Here is a 10,876-nt window from a genome sequence, read left to right as displayed (position 1 = left end):
GAATAGTGCACAGCATCTATCCCTTCTTATCATAACTGGGGTCCCATCTTAAACTAAGCTTCAATAGAACCTGACAGTAGTTTGCTTGCATTGATTTGTGTATAATTTTCAACATCCTCTGAACAGAGTAATTGTCTGGCTAAAAATGACAGCAAGGTTTTGTAAGATTTATAAAAACTAAATTTTAAAGCAATCAGAATAAGAAATATTTATACGGCGTTTGTAGCGGTTTTGCCTTGTAAATTAACTATACGCATTGGCTCTGTTTTACAAACAGGTGTATGCACCTTCATGCAGGCGGTATGTATTCATGAACAGGGCTTCAGTTTAACCTGTTCACATATATACATGAGTAAGGCTGTGCTGCCAGGCATGGAAGTCATTTATTTCCCCGCCAAGGGAGTGGACAGAACCGCTGTCAGGTTTCCTGGCCTCCAAAGCCCTGCTTGGCCCTCCGATGTGCGATGGGTCTTGCTCAACCCTCGCCCCCACTGGAACCTACTTGGAAGCCACCTGCATCAATTCCAGGCACTATGGCTTCCTCCATTCCTCCTCACGAGGAGGCAAAGACAGCCCCCAGGAGGCATGCCGTTGGCTGTCTCCTGTGGGGCTGGATTGTTCTCTGCCAGGAAATGGAAGCGAAAGGATGTACTCAAGATTCAAGACTGCTGAAGCTGAAGTAAAACAAAAGGGATCCACATTTGGGGGAAATTAACAGTTTACCCCTGGCCCAATAGTGATGTACCCAGATTGAACTCATTAGGGTCGGGAGTGAAACAGGATGGATTTAGCAACAGAATAGCTAGAAGTCGAATCATAATCGCTCAATGATGTCATTTTGTTTTTATGTGGATAGTATATAATGGGTAGTATTCCAGGGTCAAAAGTTGTTAGATGCCCCTTTGTTTTAATAGTCTGTCTCTTTGGTGTAGTGGTTAAGAGCAGTGGACTCTAATCTGGACAACTGTCTTTGATTCCCCACTCCTCCTCATGAAGCCAGCTGGGCGGCCTTGGGTCAGTCACAGCTCTCTCAGAGCTCTCCCAGCCCCATCTACCTCACAGGGTGTCTGTTGTGGGGACAGGAAGGGAAGGTGATCATAAGCTGCTCTGAGACTCCTTCGGGTAGTGAAGGGTGAGGTATCAAACCAAACCTCCTCCTCCTCTTCCTCCTTCTTCTCCTCCTTCTTCTCCTTCTCCTCCTTCTCCTCCTCCTCCTCCTTCTTCTCCTCCTCCTCCTTCTTCTCCTTCTTCTTCTCCTTCTTCTTCTTCTTCTTCTTCTTCTTCTTCTTCTTCTTCTTCTTCTTCTTCTTCTTCTTCTTCTTCTTCTTCTTCTTGCAAGCCGTGGCTCTACATCCAAATGGGGCTCCCTACAGAACCCAATATGGCTCTTTTAAAAAGAACGTGAGATCTTTAAGTCAGGGTGTGGTGGAGGGATAGGCGTGATGCTAGAAGAACCAGGATGTGAAGGGGAACCGCAGGCAAAGATTCTGAAGTGCTTCTTAGAGTTGCTTTACAGAAAGGGAAATGATAGAGGTGAATAGCCCGAATGTGCACCGTACGCAGGATAATGCTAGTGGGCTGAAGCAACCGTGCAGGGTGCTCCTGCGTATATTGATCCCTGATTGTGAGATTTCGCGTGTGCTGCCATAGTTTGGGGCCATAGTTTGGTGATTGCTGCCTTACAGCCTTCCAAGATGTTAAAAGAAAGCAGTCTGAGCAAGCCTAAGGATCCCGCCCTCTAACTTTCCCCCTCAATCTCTTTCTCTCGTGACAGTTTTTCGATGTCGTCAGCAACATACCTCAGTTACAAGGGGATCCCTCTCCCCACAGAGGGTTTCTCAGAGGAAGCACTCAGCTTTACAGAAAACGAATTCCAGATGCTAGACGATGACACGATTAATGTTGCTTACCCAAAATCAGGTAGGAAAGAAAATGGGGAGACAGGAGAGCCACAGCTGAGGGTCAAGCAGAGGGAAGCATCTCTTGAAATGGCTTTGAAGAAAAATCAGTGGCAGTCAAAGAGAGAGAAGAAAGGGTCTTAGCTCTATCGAAAAGACCCTTTGTGCCCTTCCTATAGCTGAAATACTCGTATTACAACACTGGAAAGATAAAAGTTCACCTCCGGTAAAACAAGAGATTGAGGACCTTAGAAATCTATTAGTGGCTTCAGTCAGACATGCAGTTTGATCTGGTGTGGTCCCACCTCTAATTGATTCAGGGGCTTTTTGTAACAGAGAATTTTGATCAGACTCACCCCTTAACACTCTTCAAAGTGCTTTCACCCCATCTTTGAGCGATCAGAGGCAGCAGCCAGGGAGTGGGGCTTTTTATTTTCTTAAGTTTGTCCTTTGAGCATGTGCACAAGCGCTGATGAGCCTGCTGGGATATGTAGTTCACAGAGCCATCGGCCTTTTTTTTTTTTTTTGGCCCCCGAAGGGGATTTTTTTAATTTGCATTTTCTATAAACTACAAAAAACTACAACTAAAGATTGAAAGGGGAAGGGAAACTATGCCCTATCACTATCACTATGGGAAATGGGAAAGGGATAGACTAATACATAGAAACTACTTGATGGGGAAAGGAGACCACTATTTTAAACTATATCATCTATTGGTTTGGGGAAAGGAGAGCTAATACATAGCACGATCTTGTTAGCTAAAAATAAGGCTTATTGACCTAATATTACAAGTTTGGTGTACAATTTAATTCATTGCAGTATTGCTTTAAGATTATGCATTTAATAGCTTAGCACAAATTCTGCCTTTAAGAACCTCCGTCCTCTCCCAGCCATAATATCAACAAGAAGTAAGTTTCCTAAAACAAGGCAAAAGTTATGCGATTTAAATCCGCTTTGTATATTTTGGAAGTTTTTGCCTTCGCTTAACTTCTTATCCACTTATTTTAGCTTTAAGTCTTTTTATTTCCGATTTAAACCCGCTTTTAAATCTTTTTCAAAAAAAAGGGGGGGGGAGTGCTTAGTTCCTCTCCCTCCACCCTTCAAACTTAGGCACTTCCAATTACTACCAAGGTCAGTTCGCTTTTTCACCTGAGATTTGCTTAACTCACAGTTTGGAGACCTGGAGATCTTTTGGAAGCTGTATAGGATCCGGCCCCCACGCCTCACTAGGAATGAGGGAAGGACTCCTATATTAACAATACAATAACCACCATGCCCAGCTCCAACACCTCCTCAGAGATGTACTCTTAAGATTCAATGGTAGCACAGCCAGCTAGACACGAGGCAATTTAACCCCCAATCTCATTAGAATTAGCTTTGGCCATCAGCCAATACAATGAGATAGGCACTTTCCAAATTTGGTGTTTGTCATGGCAACAGGGTGGGGAAAGGTGGGGTTTCATGGACCAGTCTCTGCAGTAAACTGATCCATGTCCCCCTCCCCTCCAGGAGCCTACGTGCATCTCTGCCATGCTCCCTCAAAGGTATGTGGTTTATGGGGGCCATCTGGCCAACTGGTCAAGCCATATACATTCCAAAGGGAAACTTGAAACTTCTAGGAATCACCCAAGGGGAGCATGAAACTCTATAACATCACAAGGGATACATGAAGGCTATATTTCTAAATATTTCTATACAGAAGCATTTTAAAGTTTTGATCGTGGCCGCTTGCTCCGGCAGTCATCTCTAAATGCCATATTGGCTCCACAGCGATGGTACCTTTCGGGGATAAGGTGAGCCTCAATTCCTTGGCTGTTGCCTTGGCAGAGGCTCTCCACAGCTCCCCAGGCTGAGGGTCTTGTACAAAGACCTCGGGGAGGTCCGGGACGAACTCAGACCCCTCCTGTCGGCCGGGTCTTGGCACATCCCCATCAGAGTGAGACGGGACGTGTCCGAGTGGCGAAATGCTTAAACTGGAAGTCCGGCCATTTTTATTTTAGTTTGTCCTTTGAGAATGCACACAAGTGCTGATGAGCCTGCTGGGATATGTAGTTGCTGTCCTCCATCTCTAATCTTTTCAATTAACCCCTTCCCTGAAGCACAGGAAAAAGCCAGAGTACAGAGGTGTCTTTCTTTGAAAGTTTTTTAATAAAGAAAACAGTTTTGAGAAGCCCCTGTGGGAGAGGGGGAGGGAGAGAGAAAGGTGTGAATATGCAGTTATGCGCACATTGCTAACTAGTAAAAAATGGCAGCTGGGAAAACAAGAGACCAGTCAGACCTGCCTGCGCAGCAGAATGATCAGGCAACAGGAAATCCGGTTTGAAACCAGCTCAGCCAAAAAGGACCAGACTTTCACAGGTATCAAAGAAGCATGCAGTAAACGGCTGGGGGAAATGGGACACAGATGACTGGGTCATGACAGACAGATGTTATTGTCTGATCGTGCATTTTACATCTGGAAGGGAACAGCAATCAAACTGTTGGAAAAATTGGCAAAATAGTTAAATATTCAGAGTTTGCGATGGATCTTTGCTTCACTGGAGAGGAGGCATTTTCTTCTATATAAAAATCTTTATTTCTAAGGGAAGGGTTCACAGGAAATCTACAAAACAACAAAGACACCTAAGACTACATCTTTACACTTTGACCACACAGTCTACAACAATGGAGATTCTTCTTCTTCTTGATCCCTAGAAGGAAATCACCTGAATGCATTAACTAATTATTGTTAGTAAGTAGGCTTCAGTTTCCCGGGCATTCTCTCTGTGCCAGGTTCCCTTCCAGGTCAGTCTAAACAATAGTACACAAGGTAAACACACATTAATGCATGTATTTTGACTGAATTTTAGACCTTGCAACACCCATATTTCCAGCACAAACTGCATGTCTGATCGCAGTCAGTATTTGAACACGTGGCATATGGATGACAATTGAGCATTGACTTAGTTTTAGATATTTGGAAACTGTTTAGAGAAGCTAATGTGTAGATCTGCCACCACTGTTGTTATTTTTTTGTCTTTATGTATATCTTTTTTTTACTTTTAAAGATTTTTCTCCCCCCCATTTTTTGAAGGAAGTAGTCCCGACTCTGTAGTGCATATTTCAACTCCACCCTCTAAGATAAGAACCTCAAGGTGAGCTACGTGGATCCCCTTTCCCCATTTTGCCTTCATAACATCCATGCAAGGTAGGCCTGGTTGAGAGAGTGTCTCTAGTCCAAGGTCTCCCAGCAAGCTTCACGACTAAGTGGGTCTTTGAACTCCCAGATCCATTAACCCTCATATCACCCTTCAGCAACACAAGCCCTGGTTTGATTACAGGTGGGACTGAAAAGGCAAAATGGACAGCAACAAAGTCAAACACTTGAAAACGGTCAAGGGTTCCTGAATATCCATCTCTCATCCTATGTTTTTGCGAGCATGTAGATATCTGAAGAGAGGCATCTAGTGCCTCCCTCGTACAGGAGTCCCGAACATGGTGCCCACTAGGGTTGCCAGGTCCCTTTGTCTTGCCGGCAGGGAGATCTGGGGGGCGTTCAGGTAATGGGTGGAGATGTCCCTGATGCACTGACATCACCCGAAAGTGATGTCATCATGTCAAACAGGGCTCTTTTTGTAGCAGGAACTCTTTTGCATATGAGGCGACACACCCCTAATGTAGCCAATCCTCCAAGAGCTTACAGTAGCCCAATGATATTGTGAGTGATGCTCTGCTTTTTGGGCAAAACTCTATTGTGAAATTGGGGTCAAACTATAAAGTTCTGCCCAAAAACTAGAGCATTGCCACACAACGTTCCTGTTGTGATGATGTCACTTTTGGGTGACATCAGTGCGTTGGGCATGTTGCATGGTGACACCACTATTTGGGGGTGGGGTTCCCCCACCGGCCACTTGGCCGGCAGTGGGCAGAAGCCCCCAAAACTGGGGGATTCTCACCTGGGCCTGGAGAATGGCAACCCTAAGTGCCCACCAGCACCTTTCCTGCTGCCCTCCAAGTGTTTTTAGAAAGTGGGCAGGGCTTTTGCCCAGCAAGGCTTTTGATTGGCTCTGCAGATTAAAAAGCATCCTGTCAAGCAGAGCTTCTGCCTGAACTGTTGAAGAGTTACTGTGACAGTTCTGCGTAACCTTGCTCCCAGACACTTTGCTGTTGTTGGCTTCTCCTCATGCAGCAGCCATTTTGTTATTGAGCCCATCACCCCCCTGTGTTAAAATTCCAAAGGTGCCTGGAGGCTCAAAAGGGTTGGGGGCTCCTGCCCTAGAGAAGTTCAATCACGTTCGAATGACCCCCCCAACACACAGTTAAGAGGGTGTGGCTGAAATGACCTGGAATTCCTTCCTCATGCCAATTGGTGAAACATTGGGGGAGTGGAGCTGTGTCTAGGAGGTCACGCTGTTGTAGAGCACGGGTTCTCAGCCCTTTTGAGCCTGTGGGCACCTTTGGAATTCTGACATGGTACGGTGGGCATAGCAGTGCCACAGCCAATGTTCCCGCTAAGCTGTGGAGTCTTGTGAGCAAAAAGTCTACTTTGTGAGCTACTGGCATTAAAGTTGTGAGCGAGCCATTTGGCTACTGCATAAATTAGTTGGCTCTGGAGCCATCCTTCCTGAGCTAAGACAAAAACGTATGAGCCGGAGGCTAAAAAACTGTGAGCTAGCTCACATTAACTCAGCTTAGAGGGAACACTGGCCACAGCTATCAAATAGCTACCACAAAATGGGTGCTTCAGGAGGAGGAGGAGCCAGCCACAAAATGGCTGCCACACCTTACCTTCAGTCACAAAGTAAAGGATGCTTTGCAGTAATGGCAGCTGCTGATGCCAAAGCAATGTTTTTAAAAATCTGCACAGCAATTAGGGCTGCCAGGTCCCCGGGGGGGTGGGATTGCCTGCACAAAGGGCCCCCAACCCCGTTGGTCTGGATCAGGCCAGCGGGGGGGGGGAACCCTGCTCCCCAAGCGCCCGGTCCGGGCTGACATGCCCAGCACAATGATGTCACCCGGAAGTGACGTCATCACGTTGGGCCCAACGATCAGCCTGGATGATGTCACCTGCTGTGCCAAGTAAGTGACTTGGCATCCCTAACAGCAAGTCAAATCTCCAACGGCCAATCAGAAGTCTTGCTGGGCAAAAGCTGCACCTGGTCACACCCACTTTCTTTTTAAAAAAACACCAACGGGTGGTAGAGTTGCCAATCTCCAGGTGGTGGCTGGAGTGAGATCTCCTGGGATTACAACTGATTTCCGGACAGGTGACAGAGATCAGTGCACTTGGAGAAAAGGGTTGCTTTGGAAGGTGGACACTATGGCATTATATCCCACCAAAGTCTGTCCGCTCTCCAAACTCCGCCCTCTTCAGGCTTCACCCCCCAAATCTTGAAGTATTTCTTTGATCTGGCAACCCTACTTGGTGGGGGACCCCTGTGGTCGAGTGTCTGACTAGATAGCTGTGCAAAGAGGTCCTTTGCGCTGATTTTCTAAGTGGTGAGAAATAAGGATTCATTCGTTCAAGAAAGAGATTCTAGGTGAAAGGTTCTCATTGCTGAACAAAAACCATTGAGGGGAAGACGAGGCAATCCTATGATGCTCCCTTGTAGGCACCATTTGGATGTCGGAGATCTTGGGCTTGATCCGGCACAACGGGGACCCCGCATGGGTACGGAGTGCGATCGTGTGGGACCGGATGCCCTGGATTGAGACTGTTAACGGCTTGGACATCGCCTCGCAACTTTCTCCACCCCGGCTCCTGGCTAGTCACCTGCCACTCCATCTTTTCCCCAAGTCCTTTTGCTCCTCCAAGGCCAAGGTAAGGGAAGGCCAACTGGCGTGGATAATGCTTTCTTGGGTGCGTACCAGACACACAAAAGTGCACAAGCCCAGCCTCAGTGTTTGTGAGGACTGGGCTGGGAAATCTCTGGAGATTTGGGGATGGAGGCTGGGTTGATGAAGGGCACGGCATGTCCCCAGGGGTCCCCCTTCACACCCACTCACCCCTGAGTCCCACCACCTGCCTGGGCGTCCTTCACCTGCCCTGCTCTCATGCTCTCCCACTGCCGGTGTTCAAAGCCATCTGGACTGCCTGCTGCGCTTTCCCTGATGGCACTGGGCAGTGTGTGCAACTGGGCACAGGGGTGGTGGATCGGGGTGCCAACCCCCAGGTGGTGGCTGGAGATCTCCCGGGAATGGATTACAACTGATCTTCAGGCGACCGAGATCAGTCCACCTGGAGAGAACTCTATGACATTGAAGTCCCTCCCTGCCCCAAGCCCCGCCCTACTCCAGGCTCCACCCCCCAAATCTCCAGGCAGTTCCCAACTCGGAACTGGCAACCCTAGTGGTGAAAGTAAGCAGGCAGTAGGGTGCCAGCCTCCAGGTGGAGCCTGGAGACCTCCTGGAATTACAACTGATCAAGCAACAGATATTAGTTCCCCTGGGAACAATGGCTGCTTTGCGGGGTGGTCTCAGTGGCATTATACCCCACTGAGGTCCCGCCCCTTCCCAAACACCTCCCTCTCCAGGCTCCACCCACCCCCCAAATCGCCAGGTATTTCCCAACCCAGAGTTGGCAGGGAAAGGGGTGGCAGAATCTTCGGGCCCTTGCAGCTACCCCACCCGAGGGGATGCTGATGCCGGCCGTGCTTCATGGAGTGGAATGCCCAGAGTCCACCCTCCAAAGCAGCGCCCCCCTGCCCCGGGTGGAAACTTAGTCATCTGGAGATCTGTCATCATTTTCAAGAGATCTCCAGGCACCACCTGGAAGCTGGCAACCCTAGCCGAACCTGCTGTGTGCCAGACCGGCTTTCTACTCCCACCTTCTTTCCTCTGGGCACCAACAGACAGCTTTCTGCTCCAAGCCCAGACCCCAGATCCAGAGCTGGTTCCAGGTTTTGGGAGGCCCTGGACAGACAGGGTCTTCTGCCCATCACCAGGCCCTCCTTCTGACCTCTCCTTCCAAACATCCACCTGCGTGTGCTCCCACCTGACTGTGACTCTTTTTTCCCCTTCCCACAAGGCCTCCTGTCACCTGTGTTCACGGCTGACCTTTCCCCAACATGCAGCTGTTGTGGCTGACAGCCTCTATGCACCACCTGCATGCACATCCCCTGCATACTGGAAGCCTAAGGGTGTCACACAGCAGATGTGACAGTAGTGTGAACCAGCACCTTAGAACTTTAGCACTCACCTGCAGTCTTCCACTCACCAGCTACCCCCAATAGTAAACCACACAATTCAGTCCAGTGGTAACTATTTACAGGAAGTTTACTTACAGTATATACAGCTCTCGGACAAAGTGCTTCGCCAGCATCCATATAATACACAAGAACACTGTACAGGGGTACATTTCTACCTATATACTTATGTCAGCCAATCAACACAGCGCTGACGCACTGTGACACTGTCTTTGCCCAGACATGTCCAAACTGGCTAGATCTGGTTTGCAGCTTCTGTCAGCTGTCAATTAGATCAAGAAAATCTTAATGCTGAAGATTACATACCGACAGAGGGGTGGGCAAGGGTAAACACATAGACACCATGACACAGTGCTCCCTCTAAGCTGTGGAGTCGTGTGAGCAGAAATTCTACTTTGTGAGTTACTGGCATTAAAGCTGTGAGCGAGCGATTTGGCTGCTGCGTAAATGAGTTTGCTTGGGAGCCGTCCTTCCTGAGCGAAGACGAAAATGTGTGTGAGCCCGAGGCTAAAAAACATGTGAGCTAGCTCACACTAACTCAGCTTAGAGGGAACACTGGACATGAGGCTGGAGCAGGACTATTTTTGGGCAAAAACGCACAGGAACGGAATTCCGGCTGGCTTCAGAGTTGGCCACGCCCACCACAGCCCAAACCTCTGTGTGCGTGGCTACAGAGGGAAGGCCTGGAGTGCGACCCCCCCTGGCGACTCCGAGGCAGGGGGGCAGGGGGGCTCCCTGTGCCTCCCCCAGCCTGTCCAAGGGCCGATTTGCCCAGGCACCCCGCAGGCGTGGGGCACCTGGGCAAGCCAAGGGGAGGCAGTTTAAACTGCCTTCCCTTCCCTTCGGGGGGTGGGGCTTGCCCAGGCAAGCCAAGGGAAGGCATGGGGTGTAGCTTAATAGGCTAATGAGCTATGCTGTCAGGGGTGTGGCCTAATATGCTGATGAGTTTCTGCTGTTGGGTGTGGCTTATTATGCTAATGAGTTCTTGCTGGGTTTTTTCCTACAAAAACCGCCCTGGGCAAGAGAAGTAAACAGAGGGTGTGTGTGTGTGATCGGTGACTGACAGCAGTCCCCCTGGGCCCAGACAACTGCCTACCTCTGTATATGCTGATGTCGGTCCTGCCTGGATCAGCCAGCCAGTGGTAGCAGGACACCGAGGGACACGGGTTGGAGTTATTTATTTATTTGTTCGCCAAGGCGGGCTCAGGGCGGTTTACATAAAATGCATATATAAAAATACGGTTAAAAGATACATAAAACATACATAAACCATTAATCATTTTCCTGAAGTTTGTTTGTTTGCTTGTTTGTTTATTTATTTGATTTTATTTGTATCCAGCCCTCCCTGCCGAGGCGGGCTCAGGGCGGCTTACATTAAAAAGCTAAAATACATTAAAACACAATACAATGTCATAGAAATTCATAGAAATAAACAGATCACGAAATACACAAAGTGCTGGTACAGTGCTGATGGCGGCAATATAGGGTTGCCAACCCCCCCGGTTTGCCAGGGGTCCCCTGTTTTTTTTTTGGGGGGGTTTTCTACCCCACCCCCAACACCCACAGCCACCCATCTCTCTCCCTTTAAGGGTGTGCAACCCGTCCCAAGCGCGAACTCCGCAAGCTTGCAGGGAAAATGCCAGCTTCGTTCTTAAAAGGGAAACGCAGCTGCTCTTAAAGGGGAAACGCCGGCTGCCGGCTACTTTAAGTGCAGGGAACTGCCGTTTCTGGAGATCCGGCGCACGGGCGGGGGGGGGGCAGACATCCCCAACATGACGTCATCACGTTGGGGCT

The 10,876-nt window shown here is 48.7% G+C and overlaps 1 pseudogene; it reads left to right on the top strand.

Moving 5' to 3' along the window:
- Positions 1-10,876, top strand: part of LOC107119863 — an 18,862-nt pseudogene that overhangs the window by 732 nt on the left and 7,254 nt on the right.

This window comes from Gekko japonicus, unplaced genomic scaffold (assembly GCF_001447785.1).
Source record: "Gekko japonicus isolate JY-2015 unplaced genomic scaffold, Gekko_japonicus_V1.1 scaffold1250, whole genome shotgun sequence".
NCBI lineage: Eukaryota > Metazoa > Chordata > Lepidosauria > Squamata > Gekkonidae > Gekko > Gekko japonicus.
This window is presented reverse-complemented; position numbering and strand designations above follow the sequence as displayed.